Here is an 11,024-nt window from a genome sequence, read left to right as displayed (position 1 = left end):
CACCATATTATGAGATCTGGTTACCAAAGAAACAAGTGGAACTGCTCTCGCAAATGACTGACAAAAATGATTTTTGTAGTGTTTGTGGTATTTCTTAGTGTACACAGCTAAAATCACAACATGCAGCAGTGCAGCGTACAATGATCTTTGTTTTGTTACGATGCAAGTTTTCTACCAAAAATTGCAGAGTCCATCACTACGCTTTGTAACATCCACTTAAGTTCTTATTATCAGTATTACTACAATCCACATTATTATTATTATTATTATTATGACTGGAAATACGTGGAAGCGCCACGAAACTCATTGATGAGATACAAATCAAATATTTATGTGTGGCAGAGCCCTACATGACTATCTACAAAGTAGCGGCGTGAGTAACGTCGCTCCAATGATAAAGCGAAGTCTCTCATTTCTTGTTCAGCACTTGAACACGGCGATTGATTTTGTACGTTGTTACAATACCTGGTAATTTACATTTTTTGCTCCATGCGTGAGTGTTTGGTCATAGGACACTGCGTCGGTAGCAGATCTACTTTCATTGAACTCAGAAAGCTGCGTCATTCTGGTTTTGCATTTTGGAGTTTTTTGCATCGTAAGAACACAGCTGTTTTTTGTGAGATCGTTATCAGCAAAGTCGACAGTTTCGGGATACATTTTCGACCACTGTGCCTTTTGGTTTTGTTAATTGGTCTAGGTAGTCATGGTCCGAGATACCTTTCCCACTGACGTCTGGAAGAACTAAAAGACAACCAAGAATTCACTTATTTGAATATATACTAATTTCTCTCTAGCCTACAACATAGTATATGCTAATGTTGCAAATGAAGGCTCGATGTGGATACTACATTTTATATGAACACATCATAGCAAAAGAAAGTTACTGTAAATGATCACTCAGGAGAATCAGCGCGAAGACTGCTATTTCCTATCACGTCTACCCTCTGGAGCTGCTTCATCACAAGTAAATGATGACTCATACAGGGTGTTTCAAAAATGACCGGTATATTTGAAACGGCAATAAAAACTAAACGAGCATAGATAGAAATACACCGTTTGTTGCAATATGCTTGGGACAACAGTACATTTTCAGGCGGACAAACTTTCGAAATTACAGTAGTTACAATTTTCAACAACAGATGGCGCTGCAAGTGATGTGAAAGATATAGAAGACAATGCAGTCTGTGGGTGCGCCATTCTGTACGTCGTCTTTCTGCTGTAGGCGTGTGCTGTTCACAACGTGCAAGTGTGCTGTAGACAACATGGTTTATTCCTTAGAACAGAGGATTTTTCTGCGTGTTGGAATTCCACCGCCTAGAACACAGTGTTGTTGCAACAAGACGAAGTTTTCAACAGAGGTTTAATGTAACCAAAGGACCGAAAAGCGATACAATAAAGGATCTGTTTGAAAAATTTCAACGGACTGGGAACGTGACGGATGAACGTGCTGGAAAGGTAGGGCGACCGCGTACGGCAATCACAGAGGGCAACGCGCAACTAGTGCAGCAGGTGATCCAACAGCGGTCTCGGGTTTCCGTTCGCCGTGTTGCAGCTGCGGTCCAAATGACGCCAACGTCCACGTATCGTCTCATGCGCCAGAGTTTACACCTCTATCCATACAAAATTCAAACGCGGCAACCCCTCAGCGCCGCTACCATTGCTGCACGAGATACATTCGCTAACGATATAGTGCACAGGATTGATGACGGCGATATGCATGTGGGCAGCATTTGGTTTACTGACGAAGCTTATTTTTACCTGGACGGCTTCGTCAATAAACAGAACTGGCGCATATGGGAAACCGAAAAGCCCCATGTTGCAGTCCAATTCTTCGTGAATTTGTGGCGGTACAAACTCAAAATTGGCGAGATCGATAAATAACTCTAAATACAGCATTTTTCATCATCAGGTATAGGGTCCGCAAACGCATACTTTTCCAGAAGTCGAGGAAAGAAACTTTTACAACTGCCGCTTATGGACCCGCGTGGTAAACGTTTTGTGCCGAGAGCTCCGATAGCACAGCAGCCACGGTAACTGGCTGGGAAGTGGAGAACCCGGCTTCGAATCTCGAGGAAACCTCGGGATGCTAACACCTCGTGGTTTATGCAAGATGGTGCCCGGCCACATCGCACGGCCGACGTCTTTAATTACCTGAATGAATATTTCGATGATCGTGTGATTGCTTTGGGCTATCCGAAACATACAGGAGGCGGCGTGGATTGGCCTCCCTATTCGCCAGACATGAACCCCTGTGACTTCTTTCTGTGGGGACACTTGAAAGACCAGTTGTACCGCCAGAATCCAGAAACAATTGAACAGCTGAAGCAGTACATCTCATCTGCATGTGAAGCCATTCCGCCAGACACGTTGTCAAAGGTTTCGGGTAATTTCATTTAGAGACTATGCCATATTATTGCTACGCATGGTGGATATGTGGAAAATATCGTACTATAGAGTTTCCCAGACCGCAGCGCCATCTGTTGTTGAAAATTGTAACTACTGTAATTTCGAAAGTTTGTCTGCCTGAAAATGTACTGTTGTCCCAAGCATATTGCAACAAACGGTGTATTTCTATCGCTGCTCGTTTAGTTTTTCTTGCCGTTTCAAATATACCGGTCATTTTTGAAACACCCTGTAAGTCTCAAGCACTGAAAAATGCCAAAAATGAAAGTGCAAGAGATATGACAAGGAAATTAAAAGAAAATCTGAAGCTTTTCGCGTCCATTAGAGTACTTGAGTTTCCACTTAGTTTCTTGCTACATCACCTGGCAGATCAGATGCAACACACGTGGTTTCCGTGAAGGAGCGTCATCACCTCAGGTAGCATACGCATCTCCCTTCCCATGAGTATAATTCCAAAAGAAATAGTCTACTTGGTTAATATCTGGAAAACATGGTGAACAAAGAATAGGTCTGCCGGCCATGGTGGCCGAGCGATTCTAGGCGCTTCAGTCCGGAACCGCGCGACCGCTACGGTCGCAGGTTCGAATCCTGCCTCGGGCATGGATGTGGGTGATGTCCTTAGGTTTAAGTAGTTCTAAGTCTAGGGGACTGATGACCACAGATGTTAAGTCCCATAGTGCTCAGAGCCATTTGAACCATTTTTTGATAGAATAGGTCTATCTGGCGGACTCTCGCCAACCAGGAAATTGTTTTCTCATATTGGTGACGAATTCTTCTAGCTTAATGGAGAGGGACAGAATCTGGCAGAAAGAGAATGCTTGGTTAAAATTTCTTTTTCTTTCTCAGTCTACAGAGACTACACCGACATATCAACGAATAATCGAATAATACCTCGCAGTTTTCTTTTTTCCCAACATAGAATAATAAGCCAGTGAACCAGACTTCTGGTATTGACCTAACCAAAACGTATTCAGTCATAACATCTGGATGCCGTGCGCTCCAAATAGAAACGTAGAATTTTTTGATTGCCGTGGAAGGATACAAAGTTGTTTCATCTCAAAAGAAAATGTCTCCAAGACAATCAGCATTCTCATCCTTACGGTGCAAAAATATAAGTAGAAAATCCTCCTTTCAAGTAACTGTAGTTATATTCTGGTTTAGTTAAATTTAGTGTTTATAGATATAAAAACGAAATTATTTGTCTACTACAAAATGCATTGTCATTTACAGTACGTTAACCTTTGATATACTGAGCTGAAATATTTCTAAGTTTTACTGAATCGGTTGGCAACAGCCTTGCCGCAGTGGATACACCGGTTCTCGTGATATTACCGAAGTTAAGCACTGTTGGGCGTGGCCGGCATTTGGATGGGTGACCATCCAGCCGCCATGCGCTGTTACCATTTTTCGGGGTGCACTCAGCCTCGTGATGCCAACTGAGGAGCTACTCGAATGAATAGTAGCGGCTTCGGTCAAGAATACCATCTTAACGACCGGGAGAACGGTGTGCTGACCCCACGCCCCTCCTATCCGCATCCTCCACTGTGGATGACACGGCGGTCGGATGGTCCCGGTAGGCCACTCGTGGCCTGAAGACGGAGTGCTTTTTTTTTACTGAGTCAGTTCATTTTGTACTCTCTATGTTTTTTTTCCAGTTTGAGCCGTATTTCATATTGTACATTATTATCTGAAGTTTATTATGATTACAAGATACATTCTGTCAAAGCTCAGGATGTTAGTTACCGATTAAAGTAATTAAAGATTTATTAACATACATTTTTATTCAGATTTATTCGAAGTACATTACTGTAATACCAAAATTGACTGAAATGTTGTAATGTGAGGTTAGTCTACTTCTTTTGTTGCTAAAAAGAAAATTTATATGAAAACAGCAGCTTCCGTTGGAACAGTTTTTGCAAACTACACGGATTACCTTATCATAGTAGTCCTAGCAAACCTACTCATTACATCCGTCATACTTCCAGTCTGTCTTCCTGTATTTTCTTGATACAAATAGGAAGCACCTTCTAAGCCGAATGCCTTGAATTTTTCCTAGTGTGCGATCTTGTTGAGTTCTCATAGATACACCCATCAAATTCGTTGCACTGAAGTGATGTTTGACCATGTTCTTTCCGTTTCTTTTTTTTCATTTTTTGCTCTTTGTTCAATGCGAAGTCTCACCATTTCTTCTCCCTAAGCAAGCAGGAACAGAAGCCGGCTATATTTCTTTTTTTACTGCCAGGTTGATCATCAAGAGAAGAAAGCAAGTACAAAGCAACATTAATTAAATTGAAGAATAATTTCATAGACCACCGCCTGGTGAATCTTTAGCGTGTATATTCTATCACTAACTTGTCCAGTACATCAACATCACTTTTGATAGCACTGAAATGCATGATGATTTCCGGCATGAAGTCACTTGCTTTGTTAGTACATGAATCATAGTGATGTTGGGATGAGAGAAGTATTACCAGTCTGTTCAAATTCAAATGGCTCTGAGCACTATGCGACTTAACTTCTGAGGTCATCAGTCGCCTAGAACTTAGAAATAATTAAACCTAACTAACCTAAGGACATCACACACATCCATGCCCGAGGCAGGATTCGAACCTGCGACCGTAGCGGTCACGCGGTTCCAGACTAAAGCGCCTTTAACCGCACGGCCACACCGGCCGGCACCAGTCTGTTCTTTGATGGAACATAAGACACCAACGTTACTTCATTGGTGAATCCAAAGGCGGAAAAGTGCATCGCGCTTTGTTTGCATTACAAAAATAATTCGGGAATCTCTGGCTATCTATGCCGCATTGTGCCCACCGTCATATTCTTTGTTACAAGGAAGTCGGCTAGCTCACAGCTAGTTAAGAAATCGTCAGCAGTGGTGCCCCTGCTTGTCCCAAACAAATTACAGACCAGATACTTCACTACACCAGACCATGTTTCTTTTCTCTTTCCCCGTTATTTTTTGCCAATGTCCATCTGCGTATCGTGTGCATGGAAAGTTTAGGCGTCCGCTGCAACCCCAACTTTCATTCCACATTCTCCTGGTTTTGTTCCCATGAACACAAGAAATGGCTATCTTCTCCTAAATGCTTGCAATTGTGCGTCTACTGGAATATAATGATCTGGTATACAATCCATTTGCAATCTTTTGTTCCGCTGGGTTCACAGCATAGTATACGTCAGTATACAAGAAAGTGAACGACCAAAAACTTTCTGCAATATTTAGGCTGTTTCCATTATCAAGTGACGTCTACTTAGAAATGACGATCGCATTTCATCTACAGTAAAATTTTTATGTCATGTTTCTGGTACGTATATTTCTTTTTATAGTTACGGAAACTAAAAATACGTTCTTGTCAGATATTTTGACAGTTCAATTTTGACATTTCTTTACTAATATATGTTTACATTGTAAACATACAACATCGTAGTAAGGAAATGTCAAAATTGAACTGGCCTGGCCTAACCGCTAACATTCCAGCGAGACCAAGACACCATTCACTGGCTGACCCCATCTGCTGTCAACAACAAATCCGACACGGTTCGTGAAACCACAAGTAGAAGCGACAAACCACAATACGTTGATTAATAGAAGAGAGAAAGAAAGGTGGGAGTTGTGCCGAATGCCTACGGAAGGTTTTAATCTGGCCGAACACGGGGGTTATCATAATGACACAGACTTTCAAATTATGAAAATTGGCTCAGGGAAGCATTAATACCTAATCTACTACCACATACTTACTTCGTTAAAGATAAAGCCTCTTACCACAATAAGCAACTGACTCGTGCTTCATCATCAAACTTCACGAAGAGAAATGATGTTCTGGTTAACAGAAAAGGAAATTCTTTTCCACAAGAACAAACTGAGAACCCAGTTGTGTTCATTGATCAAAATGAACAAACCAGACCACATCACCTGTAAAATAGAGAATACTTTAACCGAATATGGTCACACTCTTGTACGATTTCCTCCACACCTCTTAGAGCTGATTGAACAAGAGACAAGAATGACGTTTTTCAATGTAATGTGGCACTCAGAATGGACATTTTATTGACACTTATAGATTATCAAATTGCTTCCATTACAGAAGAAGATTGGAAAAACGCAGTGAACACGTAAATAAAATTAAAGAGCCAGTCTATTTGAAGTGCCGGTTTACTAGACCAAGTTCTTATGATGATAAATGTGGGAAGTGATGGAAGCAATACTGACTGAGAAAGTGAAGATGAAAGTGAACCGACTGACAGTGGAAATGAAACTGACACGGCTACTGAAAATAAAGAAACATAGAAAGAATTTTCTAAATGTATTTTGTGAGTGGAAATAGTGACAGTGAGAGATCCATTGTAGTATTTCAAAGGGTGGGCTTGTTTATTTACAATGAGCATTTGTGTTTGCAATTACTCTAAATATCTTTGAACGTCTTCTTGACACTGAATATGACCAAATCGTATGTTTCACATGGCTATGCTTGTAAAACAAATCCGCTTACATTTTTAAACCCCGACGCAAAAAGAAGGGTGTTATAAGTTTAACGTGTGTATCTGTGTATCTGTCTGTGGCATCGCAGCTCCCAAACGAAAGGTCCGATTTTATTGCAGTTTTTCTTTTATTTGAAATCTGTTTTAATCGGGATGGTTCTTAGCTATTTCCGTGAAAGTCTGTTCAGCCATTAAAATTTCATCAGTAAATTAAGGAATAATATTTTCCTCCATAGCGCTCTGTAGAATTAAGCTACGTAATACGTAAGAGCCACACAAGGTTGTGTAGTACCAGATTGTAGAACTCAAAACGATCTAAATAAAAATCCGTGAGAACAAATTTTTATCTCATACGATTGACCAACAATGATGATTTTTGTCTTTTGAAGTCGCCTGTCTGTCGCCTGTTGCAGTACCTACAAAGCAAAAAATTGGTGATTATGACTCAGCTGTAAAATATAAACGAACGCTCTCGCAGACTTTTTTGTAGTTATTTTTGAGGTCTATAATTGAGAACCAAATCAACTGATTTTGCCTATTGAAAGACTCAACTGGGTAGTTATCAGCGCCCGTGCAAATTCCCAACCTTCGCTCAGTCCAATCTCGCCACTTTTATGAATGGTGAGGACAACACAAACATCCAGTCATCTCGAGGCAGGTGAAAATCCCTGACCCCGCCGGGAATCGAACCCAGGGAAGCGAGAACGCGACCGCGAGACCACGAGCTGAAGGCCTTGAAGTCGATTTCGGAGGAAGGCGTTTTGACGGTGTTGGCGACACAAGAAAGGCTGTCCAACAGTGGCTCTCTTCCCTGGCGGCATCCTTATACGAAGAAGGCATGGAGAAGTTGGGTTTCCCGCTATGACAAATGTCTGAACAATGGTGACAATTAGACAAGAAAATAGTTGCCACTCTTTTTAATTCATATCGGGACAAATGAACCTCCGATGCAACGAGAGCCAAAGCATGCAGCTGGACCTCTGGGTCGGCGCACCGCTTGTCACAAGACTAAAGGAGCAGACGGATAACGGATAAGCGGGCACGACCTTCCTGAGTGCGGGGACGATGACCCGTCGGCGCTGCGGTACGATACGGCGTCGTGTCGGGAAAGCAGAGGAGAAAGCTCAGCTTCCGGTAGGACACCCGCCCCCCTCTCTCTCACCTGCTGCTTTCATTGTCGCTGTCGTCTGTGGGAAGCCGAGGTGCGAGTGACATAGCGTGGCTAGGCGGCCATACAGCTTCCAGCGGGCTCTTGCTCTCAGGCGAGGCAGGTACAGTGCGAAGCCATCATTCCAAAGTGCGAAGTCAGCTGTACGTGCTTGATTTGTTATCTGCGGCCCGCAGGCTCACTAATTATTAGCGAACAGTTGTATCATATATGACACGCCCAGTGAGATCATGTTGTTTGCAAGCACATCTGGTATTCGTCATTTCCACAATAATAGCTATGTGTCAGGATCTACCATTTACTTGCGATTTCCGAGTAGTCGAGAATAGCCATTTTACACTATTCATAGCAAAGAACATTTTATAGTTTTTATGGTGAGTGATCGCCAGGCGCAATGATTAGCGAAGAACAAAGGGCAGCTAAAACAAATAGAAATATTTAAATGTTCAGAAAACTAGATAAAAGGGCGGTAGTGTCAAACCTGAAGGATAAATTGAGAAACTATTAGTTTCTCTGGAAGCATGTGCAGGAGTTGTGACTCAAGAACAGAAGAATAGCTGTTCCAACACTGGATTGATATGAAACTGGTAGAAAATTATGGGAACAGCATTCCAAGATATGCAGTCAGTATAAAAAAAACCTTTTAAAGAAACAAAGACTATTGCGTAATAGGTTTAAAATAAGCCGGCTGGAGTGGCCGAGCGGTTTAAGGCGCTACAGTCTGGAACCGCACGACCGCTACGGTAGCAGGTTCGAATCCTGTCTCGGGCACGGATGTGTGTGATGTCCTTAGGTTAGTTAGGTTTAAGTAGTTCTAAGTTCTAGGGGACTTATGGCCACAGCAGTTGAGTCCCATAGTGCTCAGAGCCATTTGAACCATTTTTTGTTTAAAATAAACCAAGGGCTGTAGACAGACACAAGCTAAACGGAACTCATTTGGCTGTCACATGAATAATGTGTGAAGCCTTCAACGAATACTGTAGCACAATATATTCGAAAGACCTATCAGAAAACTCAAACAACAGTCTAGCTATGTGTAAAAGGTGACAGTGGCACCGAAGTTAGTATCTTGGTACTGACGTATAAGATAGCATCTAAAATCAAGTTCAGCAAAGCAAAAGCAGTCATGCTGTTTTCAAATCTTCCTTTACGAAGGAGGATCTAGGAGTACTGCCCCAGATTAATTCTCGCACTACGACAAAGATGAGTAATGAAGATGTTAGTACCAATGGCGTTGGGTAACATCTGAAATCGTTGACACTGAACAAAGTCAAAGGACTCGATGGATCCCTGTCAGGACCCGTACAGAATTTGCAGTTGAGATAGTCCCCCCTTTTAACCATAGTATACCGCAGATCCCTCGAATAAAAACTTTGCTCTATACTTGGAAGAAAGCACAGGTTACACCCGCCTACAAGAAGTGTAACAGAAGTGATTCACATCACGGTCGTCCAGTGTTATTGACGGCTATCTGTTGTAAAAACCTAAAACATATTCTAATGTCACACGTGATGAGGTATCTCGAGCAGAATGGTCTCTTCCATAACAACCACGTGAAACTCAACTCACACTTTTCTCACACGTCATCTTCAAAGAAACGAATCTAGGCAGCAGGGTAATGCACCATTTCTTCACTTCCAAAAAATATTTGAGAGCAGCGAGGTATTAAATTAAGTACGATTATATGGGCTAACGAATGAATAGTGATTGCTTGATAGGCAGCATACAACCCGTTATCTTGGATGGAAAGCCATTGACACAAAAATGTGCAAGTAACTTTGCACTGAGGTGGTAAAAGTCTTGGGATAGCGACATGCACATATACAAATAACAGTAGTACTGCGTACACAACGTATAAAAGGGCGGTGCATTTGCGGAGCTGTAGTTTGAACACAGGTGATTGATGTGAAAAGGTTTCCGACGTGATTATTGCCGCATGACGGGAATTAGGCTTTGAATGCAGAATGGTAGCTGGAGCCAGACACATGTGACATTCGATTTCGGAAATCGTGTAGGAATTCAATATTCCGAAATCCACAGAGAGTTTGCTGAGAATACCAAATTTCAGGCATCACCTCTCACCACGGACAGTGCAGTGACTGATGGCCTTCACTCAACGACCGAGAGCAGCGGCGTTTGCGTAGGTTTGCCAATGCTAACAGGCAAGCAACATTGAGTGGAAAACCCAGAAATCAATGTGCGACGAACGACGAACGTATCCGTTAGGGCAGTGCGGTGAAATTTGGCGTTAATGGGCGCAGACGACCGACGCGAGTGCCTTTGCTAACAGCACGATATCGCCTGCAGCGCTTCTCTTGGGCTCGTAACCATGTTGGATGGATCCTATACTGGAATACCTTAGACTGGTCAGATGAGTCCCGATTTCTATTTGTAAAAGGTGATCGTAGCGTTGGATTGTGTCGCAGACCCCACTAAGACATGGACGTAAGCTGTTAACAAGGCACTGTGCAAGCTGGTGGTTGCTCCATAACGGTGTGGCCTGTGTTTACATAGAACCGGAGACCATTTGTTGGCATTCATGGACTTCATGTTTCCAAACGACCGTGGAATTTTTATGGGCGACAATGTGCCATGTCACCAGCCACAATTGCTAGTCGCTGATCTGAAATAAATTCTGAACAGTTCGAGTGAATGATTTGGCTACCCAGATCGCCCGACATGAATCCCATCGAACATTTGTGGGACGTAATCGAGCGATCAGTTCGTCCTCAAAATCCTGCACGGGTAACACTTTCGCAATTATGGACTGCTATGGAAGTAGCATGGCTCAATTATTTCAAATGGTTCAAATGGCTCTGAGCACTATAGGACTCAACACCTTAGGTCATAAGTCCCCTAGAACTTAGAACTACTTAAACCTAACTAACCTAAGGACATCACACACACCCATGCCCGAGGCAGGATTCGAACCTGCGACCGTAGCAGTCCCGCGGTTCCGGACTGCAGC

The sequence above is a fragment of the Schistocerca cancellata genome, chromosome 5, assembly GCF_023864275.1.
Source record: "Schistocerca cancellata isolate TAMUIC-IGC-003103 chromosome 5, iqSchCanc2.1, whole genome shotgun sequence".
In the NCBI taxonomy this organism is placed as follows: domain Eukaryota; kingdom Metazoa; phylum Arthropoda; class Insecta; order Orthoptera; family Acrididae; genus Schistocerca; species Schistocerca cancellata.
The sequence above is the reverse complement of the archived record's forward strand: the minus strand, read 5'-3'. Positions refer to the sequence as shown.